This window comes from Arachis stenosperma, chromosome 7, assembly GCF_014773155.1.
Source record: "Arachis stenosperma cultivar V10309 chromosome 7, arast.V10309.gnm1.PFL2, whole genome shotgun sequence".
Taxonomy (NCBI): domain Eukaryota; kingdom Viridiplantae; phylum Streptophyta; class Magnoliopsida; order Fabales; family Fabaceae; genus Arachis; species Arachis stenosperma.
The window spans coordinates 71445057-71455323 of NC_080383.1; the positions used below are offsets into that span (position 1 = coordinate 71445057).

At 35.8% G+C, this 10267-nt stretch overlaps 1 non-coding gene across 1 annotated transcript; it reads left to right on the top strand.

The window, feature by feature from the left end:
• Nucleotides 1-8459: 8459 nt before the first annotated feature.
• LOC130942746 (small nucleolar RNA snoR8a) lies at nucleotides 8460-8550 on the top strand. Its single transcript, XR_009071304.1, has one exon. It is a non-coding gene; the product is annotated as a small nucleolar RNA snoR8a (small nucleolar RNA).
• Nucleotides 8551-10267: the final 1717 nt, after the last annotated feature.

The window sequence follows — 10267 nt, forward strand, 5'->3', positions numbered from 1 at the left end:
TACAAATTAAATATTATTTTTGATTTATATGTTTAATCTAAAATAACTAACTATTATGCATATTTTTAGCAAATCTGGGTTGGTTTGATATTTATGGTCTCAAAACCTACTCTTTTTCTACGAATATCTGTTTTAAAAATTACACCAAAAATTTCATTTGAACAAGTAAATGAAAGAAAACAACTTTAGAAAGTAAATTGAAATTAAATCACTTGAATTTGAAATTATAGAAAAGCAGAATAAATGGCTTCAAATTTAAGGAAAACAATAAAATGCCTTCAATACAGTCGAATGACTTTGAATTTAAAATACAGGAATTAAAGAAGATAGAAGAAGAAACTTACAAAGGAAGAATAACTTGAAAAAAAAAATACAAAAAATTTTAAATGAAAAGTAAAAACATGAAAGGAATTCGACAAAAAAAAAAAAATTTGAGGCAGCTCAAACAGTCGCTGAGATGTAAGTGTGCGTGAATATTTTTCTGAAGACGAATTTCAATTTCTTGTCACTTCTGAACCTTCTTAATTTATAGAACAAGCTGACCAATCCCATTTTGTCAAGTATCAATCCTCGAAGAGTTAAAAAAACCGTTCCCGCCAAATGAAAATCCAAGTAACTACTCTTTGCACATCTCACCATCGATCTCAATATTCAATTTGTTGACCTCATCTTTTGACAAACTTAGATGTATCCAAACCTTCTTTATCGATTTTCATCTCTCAACTTGACATCCTTGTTGATCTTGTCGGTCAAAATTTTTCGACCAACAAATTGCCCCTAAGATTATTATTATCATAAAAAATTTTAAGAAAATGAAAAGGAAAAGAAAGTCTGTCCACATCATGTTTAGTAACTGACTAACTGACTTAGTTGATTAACACCCTATTAATTGCTAACATCATGCACATCATTAATTAATTATACTTCAATTTCCAAAATTATAAACTTAACGAGGAATACCTCCTCTTTCAAAGTTCAAGATTTTCCTTAAAACTGTTTACCTTTAGAGAATCTTCCTTTCCAACTTCCAACTTCATTTTTATCATCACAAAGAATTTCAGGCTTCAAACTTCACTCCCTTTCTACTTTCTCCTAATACGTTCCTACTTCATTTTACTTTTTGCATTCTCCTGATATACTTTTATTTCATATTTGTCAATATAATCATACCCCCATTCATAAAACCCTAACCTTTAGTAAATGATCATAACATTTGGGGTTTCTTATTCTAAAATAATCATTGACATTCTTACTTTGACCAAAACTCAAAGAAACCACAATTAAAAATCATTTCTCTATTTCCTATCATGCAGAAATGGATGCTTCAACTTCTCTTACTATTTCTCCAACAAAAGCAAAAAGAAAACAGTCCTCTGAACACTAGGAAGAACAAACGACCACAAAAACTTTTAAGAACATTCTCTCAAATGCAATGGACACCATTATTGAGGATCCGGTCGATACGACAAACGATAAAAACTCCCCTTTCTTTTTTTCATCAAGAATGAACTCCACTACTTCTTAAGCCCCCTGAATTCTCTAGAATAAATAGGCACAAAAAGTTCTTCACTAATTTTCCAGTTGCGATAATTAGGACTTGCTAATCAAACAAGGCCTATTTAGGCCCCATTTGTTGATCATGCTTACCATTTCACAACAATTCCAAAATTTCTTTTAAGAACGCAGACTTCCTGGCTTGGTATAAGAGGCTTAAGCCCTTCAAATTGGAAGGATGGAAATTTTGAGGGATTTACGACCTCCTGCGACTCTCACATTTTCAACCTTCAACTCATCACTGGATGATCAGAGTCACATTATTCTTTTGGAACAAAATCACCAACTACTTCCATCTCCCATGTGGTATGATCGGGCTTACACTTTGCTACTATCATAGGGCTTTCTGTAAAGGGACCAACAGATATTTTTGAGATGAAACCTGAGCATAAACACAATATCATTGAAAAAAGCTCTTATAGAGAATTTATCGGACAAAACATGGAGAAAGAAAATAGCCCAGTTACAAAGGACGAACATGTGACTCTTTTTATACTACTAGCTTAATACTATAGTGTTCTTCTCAAGAAGTGTTTTGATGCAAAAATTATACATCCCGCTGGCCTCCCTGATTCATGAAAAGCAAAAACTCAACTTGCTCAAGCTGCTCTTAAGCACTCTTTATGATGAGCTGGGGCAAATGGTTGACAACCTTTGAAAGAAATCTTTAGTCAGTGCTGGAAGACCTCTTTGGTTACTACAACTTTAGCTGAACATAATTTTTGGTAAACACATGAAACACAAAGGGATTCCTCCTAATGAAAGACAAAATATCGAAGGATTTATATTAATCACTTTGCAGCCAAACTTTGCTCACTTACACTCGACCGGTGAACTCTTCTGAGAGGTATCTTCGAAGCTTCACTCATGTAAAAACTTTTAAAATGAAGAGTTAAACTTTACTCCATTTGTTAATCGAAAATGTGGGCCAACTTGATTCTGACACCCTATAGTTTGACAAGATAATAGTGATGATCAAGAACACTAGAACAATGACATGTGGTCTAACTTTTTTTCTATTCAAATGATCCCAACTCAGTATAAAAAGGATCAATTCCATGTCACCTTCCATGCCCCACATTACGTTGCAAGGTAACTGGGTTTCTCTCAAGCTATTCAAACACTATTTACTAGCAAATTGCCTCCTCTTTTCCAATTAAATTTCAACAGGAAGAAAGAAATCGACAAATGCCTCAAACACAATGAGATGCATCGAAGCCACTATCTCCTACTCTCTTTTGTTCATAGCAGCTACATGACCAAGTCATTTGTCGTTGGTGGGATAACTAGTACTCTCGCTACGATCGGTCATTACGCTACAAAAAAAGGCTATATCGTAGGAGTTTGGTAACGAAAGTTTTAAAAAAGTCTTACAAATTTAATTTTAGAAACAAAAAATTATCTTTTATTTTGTTAAGATTTTTATTAACAGTAGTTTTTATTTTAAATTATAGGATTTTTAAAACCCCATCAAATTAAAATCAATTCCCACAAACAATTTGGCAAGGCAACCTCTTTCTTCCCACGAAACTCATTTTTCCTCCTCCCACCCTTTCCTGCTCCCACTCTTCTGATATTCTAACTGCTTCAGTATTCATTGTTCACATGTCTTCATTGATTGCTGCTGTTGTTCGCAGTTGTGTCATTGCAACTCACGTTCGTGTTCCTGCTGCTTGATGAGCGGATAATTTATACGCTTTTTGGCATTATTTTTAGGTAATTTTTAATAGGATCTAGCTAATTTTAGGGATATTTTTATTGGTTTTTATGCTAAATTCACATTTCTGGACTTTACTATGAGTTTGTGTGTTTTTCTGTGATTTCAGATATTTTTTGGCTGAAATTGAGGGACTTGAGCAAAACTCTGATAGAAGGCTAACAAAGGACTGCTGATGCTGTTGGATTCTGACCTCCCTGCACTCGAAATGGATATTCTGGAGCTACAGAACTCTAAATTGCGCGTTCGCAATGGCGTTGGAAAGTAGACATCCAGAGCTTTCCAGCAATATATAATAGTCCATACTTTATTTGAGATTAGACGACGCAAACTGGCGTTCAACGCCAGTTCCATGCTGCATTCTGGAGTCAAACGCCAGAAACACGTCACAAACTAGTGTTAAATGCCAAAACATGTTACAACTTGGCATTTAACTCCAAAAGAAGCCTCTGCATGTGTAAAGCTCAAGCTCAGCCCAAGCACACACCAAGTGGGCCCCGGAAGTGGATTTTTGCATCAATTACTTATTTCTATAAATCCTGGTAGCTAGTTTAGTATAAATAGAACTTTTTACTATTGTACAAGGGTCCTTTTCCCTATTTTCAAATTCATATCATATTTTGGGGGCTGGTCATTTGGCCATGCCTGGACCACTATCACGTATGTATTTTCAACGGTGAAGTTTCTACACACCATAGATTAAGGGTGTGGAGCTCTGCTATACCTCGAGTTTTAATGCAATTACTACTATTTTCTATTCAATTAAGCTTATTCTTATTCTAAGATATTCATTTAACTTCAACATGATGAATGTGATGATCCATGACACTCATCATCATTCTCACCTATGAACGCGTGACTGACAACCACTTCCGTTCTACCTTAGACCGAGCGAGTATCTCTTGGATTCCCTAACCAGAATCTTCGTGGTATAAGCTAGAACCTTTTGGCGGCCACTCTTAAGGATCCGAAAAGTCTAAACCTTATCTATGGTATTCCGTGTAGGATTCAGGGATTGAATGGCTGTGACGAGCTTCAAACTCGTGATTATTGGGCGTGATGACAAACGCAAAAGAATCAATGGATTCTATTCCGACATGATCGAGAACTGACAGATGATTAGCCGTGCTGTGATAGAGCATTTGGACCATTTTCACTGAGAGGATGGGATGTAGCCATTGACAACGGTGATGCCCTACATACAGCTTGCCATGGAAGGGAGTATGAAGGATTGAAAGTAAGAAAGTAGTATGTTGCAGAGATTCAACAGGGACAAAGCATCTCCATACACTTATCTGAAATTTCCGCCAATGATTTACATAAGTATTTCTATATTTATTTTATGCTTTATTTATTATTAATTTCGAAAACCATTATAACCATTTGAATCCGCCTAACTGAGATTTACAAGATGACCATAGCTTGCTTTATACCATCAATCTCCGTGGGATCGACCCTTACTCACGTAAGGTATTACTTGGACGACCCAGTGCACTTGCTGGTTAGTTGTGCGAAGTTGTGACAAAGTGTGATTCACGTTTGAGAGCACCAAGTCTTTGGCGCCATCATTGATGATCACAATTTCGTGCACAACTGCTGTTCGTGTTCCGGTTGCTGCTGCTGTTTGCATTCGCATTTGTGTTGCTGATGCTGTTTGTGTTCATAGTTGTGGCTATTCTTCCATAAAAACGGTATGTATATGAACTAATTAGGCTTGATGAATCAATTATCCCCTTTCTTATTACTGTTTTGTATCATAATATTATGAATTTCTATCTCTAAATTTAAGTTTTATTTTGTGCTTCTGTAATTTGTAATCCCATTTATGTGGGTAATTGATATTTCCAAATTTTTGTGTCTTCTATTTGCATGTAATGTGCACATTATTATTATTATTATTATTATTATTATTATTATTATTATAGTGCATTGTTGATTTCTTTCTTAACTTTTGATTGGTGCAGATGAACAAAAAAGGAATCTATAAGCATCATAGTCAAATATCCAGATCGAGTTCCTGTATGATATTTCTTCAAATTGACATTTCACATTTTCACATTTGGCTTCGAGTTTCACATTATTTTCAATCACACAAAATCAATTGCCACTATCAGTTGAAAAATTGTTTCTTATGGTTACTTTTTTATGAATAAGTGACTTTCTTAGTAATGGCTATTGGTTTTTCTTTTATTTTATTCTTGTTTCTTTTTTCTTTTTTTCCTTCTCATTTTGATGCATTATATGTTGTAAGTCATGATAAACCCCATTTTTAGGGTTTATTTTGTATGAAATTTACGGATTTTATCAATATTCTTTCACACTTATTCATATGAAATGCATAGTTTTGTGTTTTTTTTTCCAATTTTGCTTCATGGTTTAAAACATGCTTCTTTTACACCAAATACGCTATATTTTTAATCCTCTTCTATTACCATTCAATGCCGTGATGTGTTTGTTAAGTGATTTCAGAGTTTATAGGACAAGAATGGCCTAGAAGAGAGGAAGGAAGCATGCACAAGCGACAGGAACATGAAAATTGGAGCTTTAGAGTATAGACATCCGACGCGCACGCGTTGCCTGCGCGCACGCGTTGCCTGCGCGCACGCGTGGCCTACGCGCACGCATGGATGCATGGTGCTGAGATTGGCACGCAAAGATAGTGCATTCACGTGGCTGAGCGAGAACTCTATGGACGCGTACGCGTGCCTTACGCATATGCGTGGATCGTGAAATTTCAAGGACGTGCACGCGTGACTTACGCGCACGCGTGGCGCTCAGCACGCGACATCTTTTGTGAAATCGTGACTGGCAATTTCACATGAGTTTTAGGCCCAATCTGAGCTAAATTTTGGAGGCTAAAGACCCAAGAGAACCAAGGGAATAGGGGGAATGCAAACATTAGAGATTTTTAGCTAGTTTTTGGAGTTTATGTTCTAGAGAGAGAAACTCTCACTTCTCTCTAGGTTTTGGCTTTCTCAATTTGAATTTCCCTTGGATCCTTTGGTTAGATCGAAATTTAATTCAAGTTTACATTGCTATAATTTGTAGATCTCATTCTTCTACCTTTGTTTTAGTGTTCTTGTTACTCTAGTTATTGTGGATCTTGGATTTGGATCTTGTTTCCTTTGAATTCCATTAATGCATTGAGGAATTTCATGTTTATTATTGCTAATTGCTTGATTGTTGTTAGTTGTTTGTTGTAGATAACTTTGATTTGGATTTTCTTCTCAATTTCACAATGTCTCTCAATTTTGTTCACCAAGTATTTGAAGAAATGTCAACTATATTTATGGAGTAGACTTTTCACTCTTGGCTTGGGTGTTGAGTTATTGAGACACTTGAATTATCAATGTCCTTTGTTGATTCATAATTGGAAATTGCTAATTGATTTGCATGCCACTAAAGCTAGTCTTTCCTTAGGAGTTGACTAGGACTTGTGGACACAAATTCATTATCTCCACTTGACTTTCCTTCAAAGTTAGAGGTTGACTAAGTGGAGCAATAACCAATTATTGTCACAATTGATGGAGATTATGATGATAGGACTTCTAATTCTCACCCCTAGCCAAGGCTTTTACATTGATTGATTGATTGACTTTCACATTTCTTAGCTCAATTTCTTGGTTTCTTGTTCCAATTGTCAATTACTCATTGCTTTAACTCATATCCATTTACTTTTCTTGTATTCAACTCCAAAACACCAAGAGAACTCCTAACCAATGATGTGAATCTTAGAGCAACTCCTAGGGAGAATGACCTGGGATCCTACTCCCGGTTATCGATTTTGAATTGTGGTGACACACTTTCTAAATTTGGTGTGGAATTGCTTGTTGGTTTAGACTATACTCATGATGGACTTAATTAGTAAATTCTAGACCGACAATAAATTCTCTCATCAAGTCATCATTAAGAAATATGCAAAGGGCAGACATTGTAACAGCCCAGACCACCCGCTAGCACGATATTGTCTGCTTTGGCACACTCACAGTTTTGCCTTTGACGATAGGGATGATAGCCGAAACCCCCCACACTCACTCGTCAAAATGCATCATGCTAGGGAGAGGTATCCATACCCTTATAAGGCATGCTTCGTTTCCCTCCCCAACTGATGTGGGACCTTACAATCCAACCCCCCTAAGGGAGTCCAGTGCCCCCGCTAGCACATCGATCCAGGCTCCGGCTCTGACACCATCTGTAACAGTCCAGAACACCCGCTAGCACGATATTGTTCGCTTTGGCACACAAGGCCTCACGGTTTTGCCTTTGACGATAGGGATGATAGCCGAAGCCCCCCACACTCACTCGTCAAAATGTGTCATGCTAGAGAGAAGTATCCATACCCTTATAAGGTATGCTTCGTTCCCCTCCCCAACCTCTGTGGGACCTTACAATCCACCCCCCTAAGGGAGCCCAACGCCTTCGTTGGCATATCAATCTGGACTCCGCCTCTGATACCTTCTGTAATAGCCCAGATCACCCGCTAGCACGATATTGTCTGCTTTTGCACACAAGGCATCACGGTTTTGCCTTTGACGATAGGGATGATAGCCGAAGCCCCTACACTCACTCGTCAAAATGCGTCATGCTAGGGAGAGGTACACCCTTATAAGGCATGCTTCGTTCTCCTCTCCAACCGATGTGGGACCTTACAGACATCCCTACATTGGACGAGAAAAAGTAGGCTCTACTTATATGGTTGATTTTTTATATAATTTATTAGTTTTTGAGGTCCTTTTAATTCCATATTTTAACTGTCTTATTCCGATTACTATTCATCTTGATTGATAACATATGTCTTTTTGTAAAATGAAGTTACTATTTTCATGATTAATGCTTTTAATGCAATTCAGTGAAGGTTCCATTCAGCTATGTGAAATTTATTTATAAACAGATATTTTCTTGTATTATGAATGCCGCTTTCTGAATTGAACTTGAAATGAAATGAACGAAAATAAATAGAATTATTTGCTACTATTAGGATCGAAGTTTTAATTGAAACACATTTTAGGGGAGGAAAGAAGACATATACATTTATTTGATATGTTCAGGAATTTTAACGCTACATTCTTTCTAATTCCTCTTCCCATTAGTTTTAATCACCTTATTACATTTGTTTTTGTTGTTTATGTCTATGAATTTTCTATATCTGATTTTTGAATTGCATAAGTGGTAGAAAACAAAAAGGGGGTTTGTTGCGATGATTATAAAAATAATTCCTCATTCTGAATGCTATTGCCATGGCATGAGAGACACGCTTACACCCATATAATATGAGCAAAAGTCTGTTTTTAATATCAATTCTATGATGCATTGCATTTTTTTAATGGAGTTGAAGTCTTTTTATTTGCTAAGCAGTACTTTTGATGTAGTAATTGCTTTGTGTATAAACAACTCAAATTGATATTGTGGTGTTTAAAGCCCTTTCCCGAATTCATTGAGGCCGGGGTTACACACACCACAATATGTTAGTATTATACTTTACGCATTCCTTTATTCCTTTATTCGATTTAATTGGATATGTAGTTTGCTGGGAACTCGTTTCATAAGTGGTGAGGTTTTATTTTGTTCACTTAATTGGAGACTTGAGGCTGACATACACACTTTTATATTTGAGTGTTTTCTTTTCTCATCCTTTGTTCTTAATGGAGGAAACATAAAAGATATTTTTAATGTAGAGGACGATAGTAACAAAGCAATATAATAGACTGAGTTCAAGGCAATTACAGGAAAATAGCAACAACGTAATAAAGCTAACTAAGTCCAAGACATTTACATAGCGTCTAAGTCATGAATCAGTTTTGGCAAAATTTATTTGTTCTATTATATTAAGTTTTTCCTATGTCATATATATATATATATATATATATATATATATATATATATATATATATATATATATGTAACCTAACTATAACTCAACTCCTGACAGCTAGCACCGAGCTATTATTCCCGACGCTGAGCTAAGAGCTTGGAGGTCCGTGCTTTTCGTCTGAAAGGTATGTCACATTGTGGAGAGAACAAAAGAGGGAGTTACCTACAAAAGGTACTTCGATACTTAAGTTAGTATTGGTTATTTTTTGTATATCCTACCGAAGATAAAATGTCATACCTTTATAGGTGGAGTGAAACAGATCGGTTACGCCTCTGGCAATCATTTTCATTGAAGGGTATTAATGTCGTATTATGTCATTATGATATTTATTTTGCATGAATATGATTTATTATGTTTGAATATCATAACGTGCGGGGCCGAGCTATAATGCCTAAAGCCGATTAATTGCTTTTTGGTTAAGTTTTACCTACCATACCATAGTCCCCAAGCTTGGCTTGGCAACGTTTTAATAGAGCAGGTTGAACTTTTTGATGAGTTATAGCTCGGCTAATGTGGTGGGTATGGAGTCCCCATTTCAACATGCTTTATTAAATATGGTGAAATAATAACTATAAATATTTAATTAAATAAAGAAAGTAAAGCATTTAATGTATGATTAGTAGGCATATGTTACCTTTTCAGTTTTCAAGAAGATTTGGACCATTTATAGTGTGTGATTTAAATAGAGTTGTTTTTCTCATTCTTCCAGTCGAACGGGATATGGAAGGGTGGTTGGGTAAACTTAAATAGTACGTCGGGCTTCTCGGTGTTTAAGTTGTATTAGTAGTCCTCTAAAGACTTTAAGGAGATGTTTTTAAAGGTTCATACAGCTGAGGATATTTTTCCATTTTATTTGGATGAGAATATGAGTGAACGGTTTCCTTTGTTTTGGTGTTCTGAACCGCAACAGATTTTAGGCCCTGAGGAAATTTTGCCTAGGAATAAATGTATAATTGAATATTTGATTGAGGTTGTTGATAGGAAAGATTTGATTTCTATTTTCGAGCTATTGCCTTTGGAGGATGATAGGCAATTAGTGATGGATTATTTGGGTAAGAACTTTACAAGTCCTTAAGTATGTTGTGTGTGTTTGCACTTTTTGACATTTTGATCTTGTTTTTTCA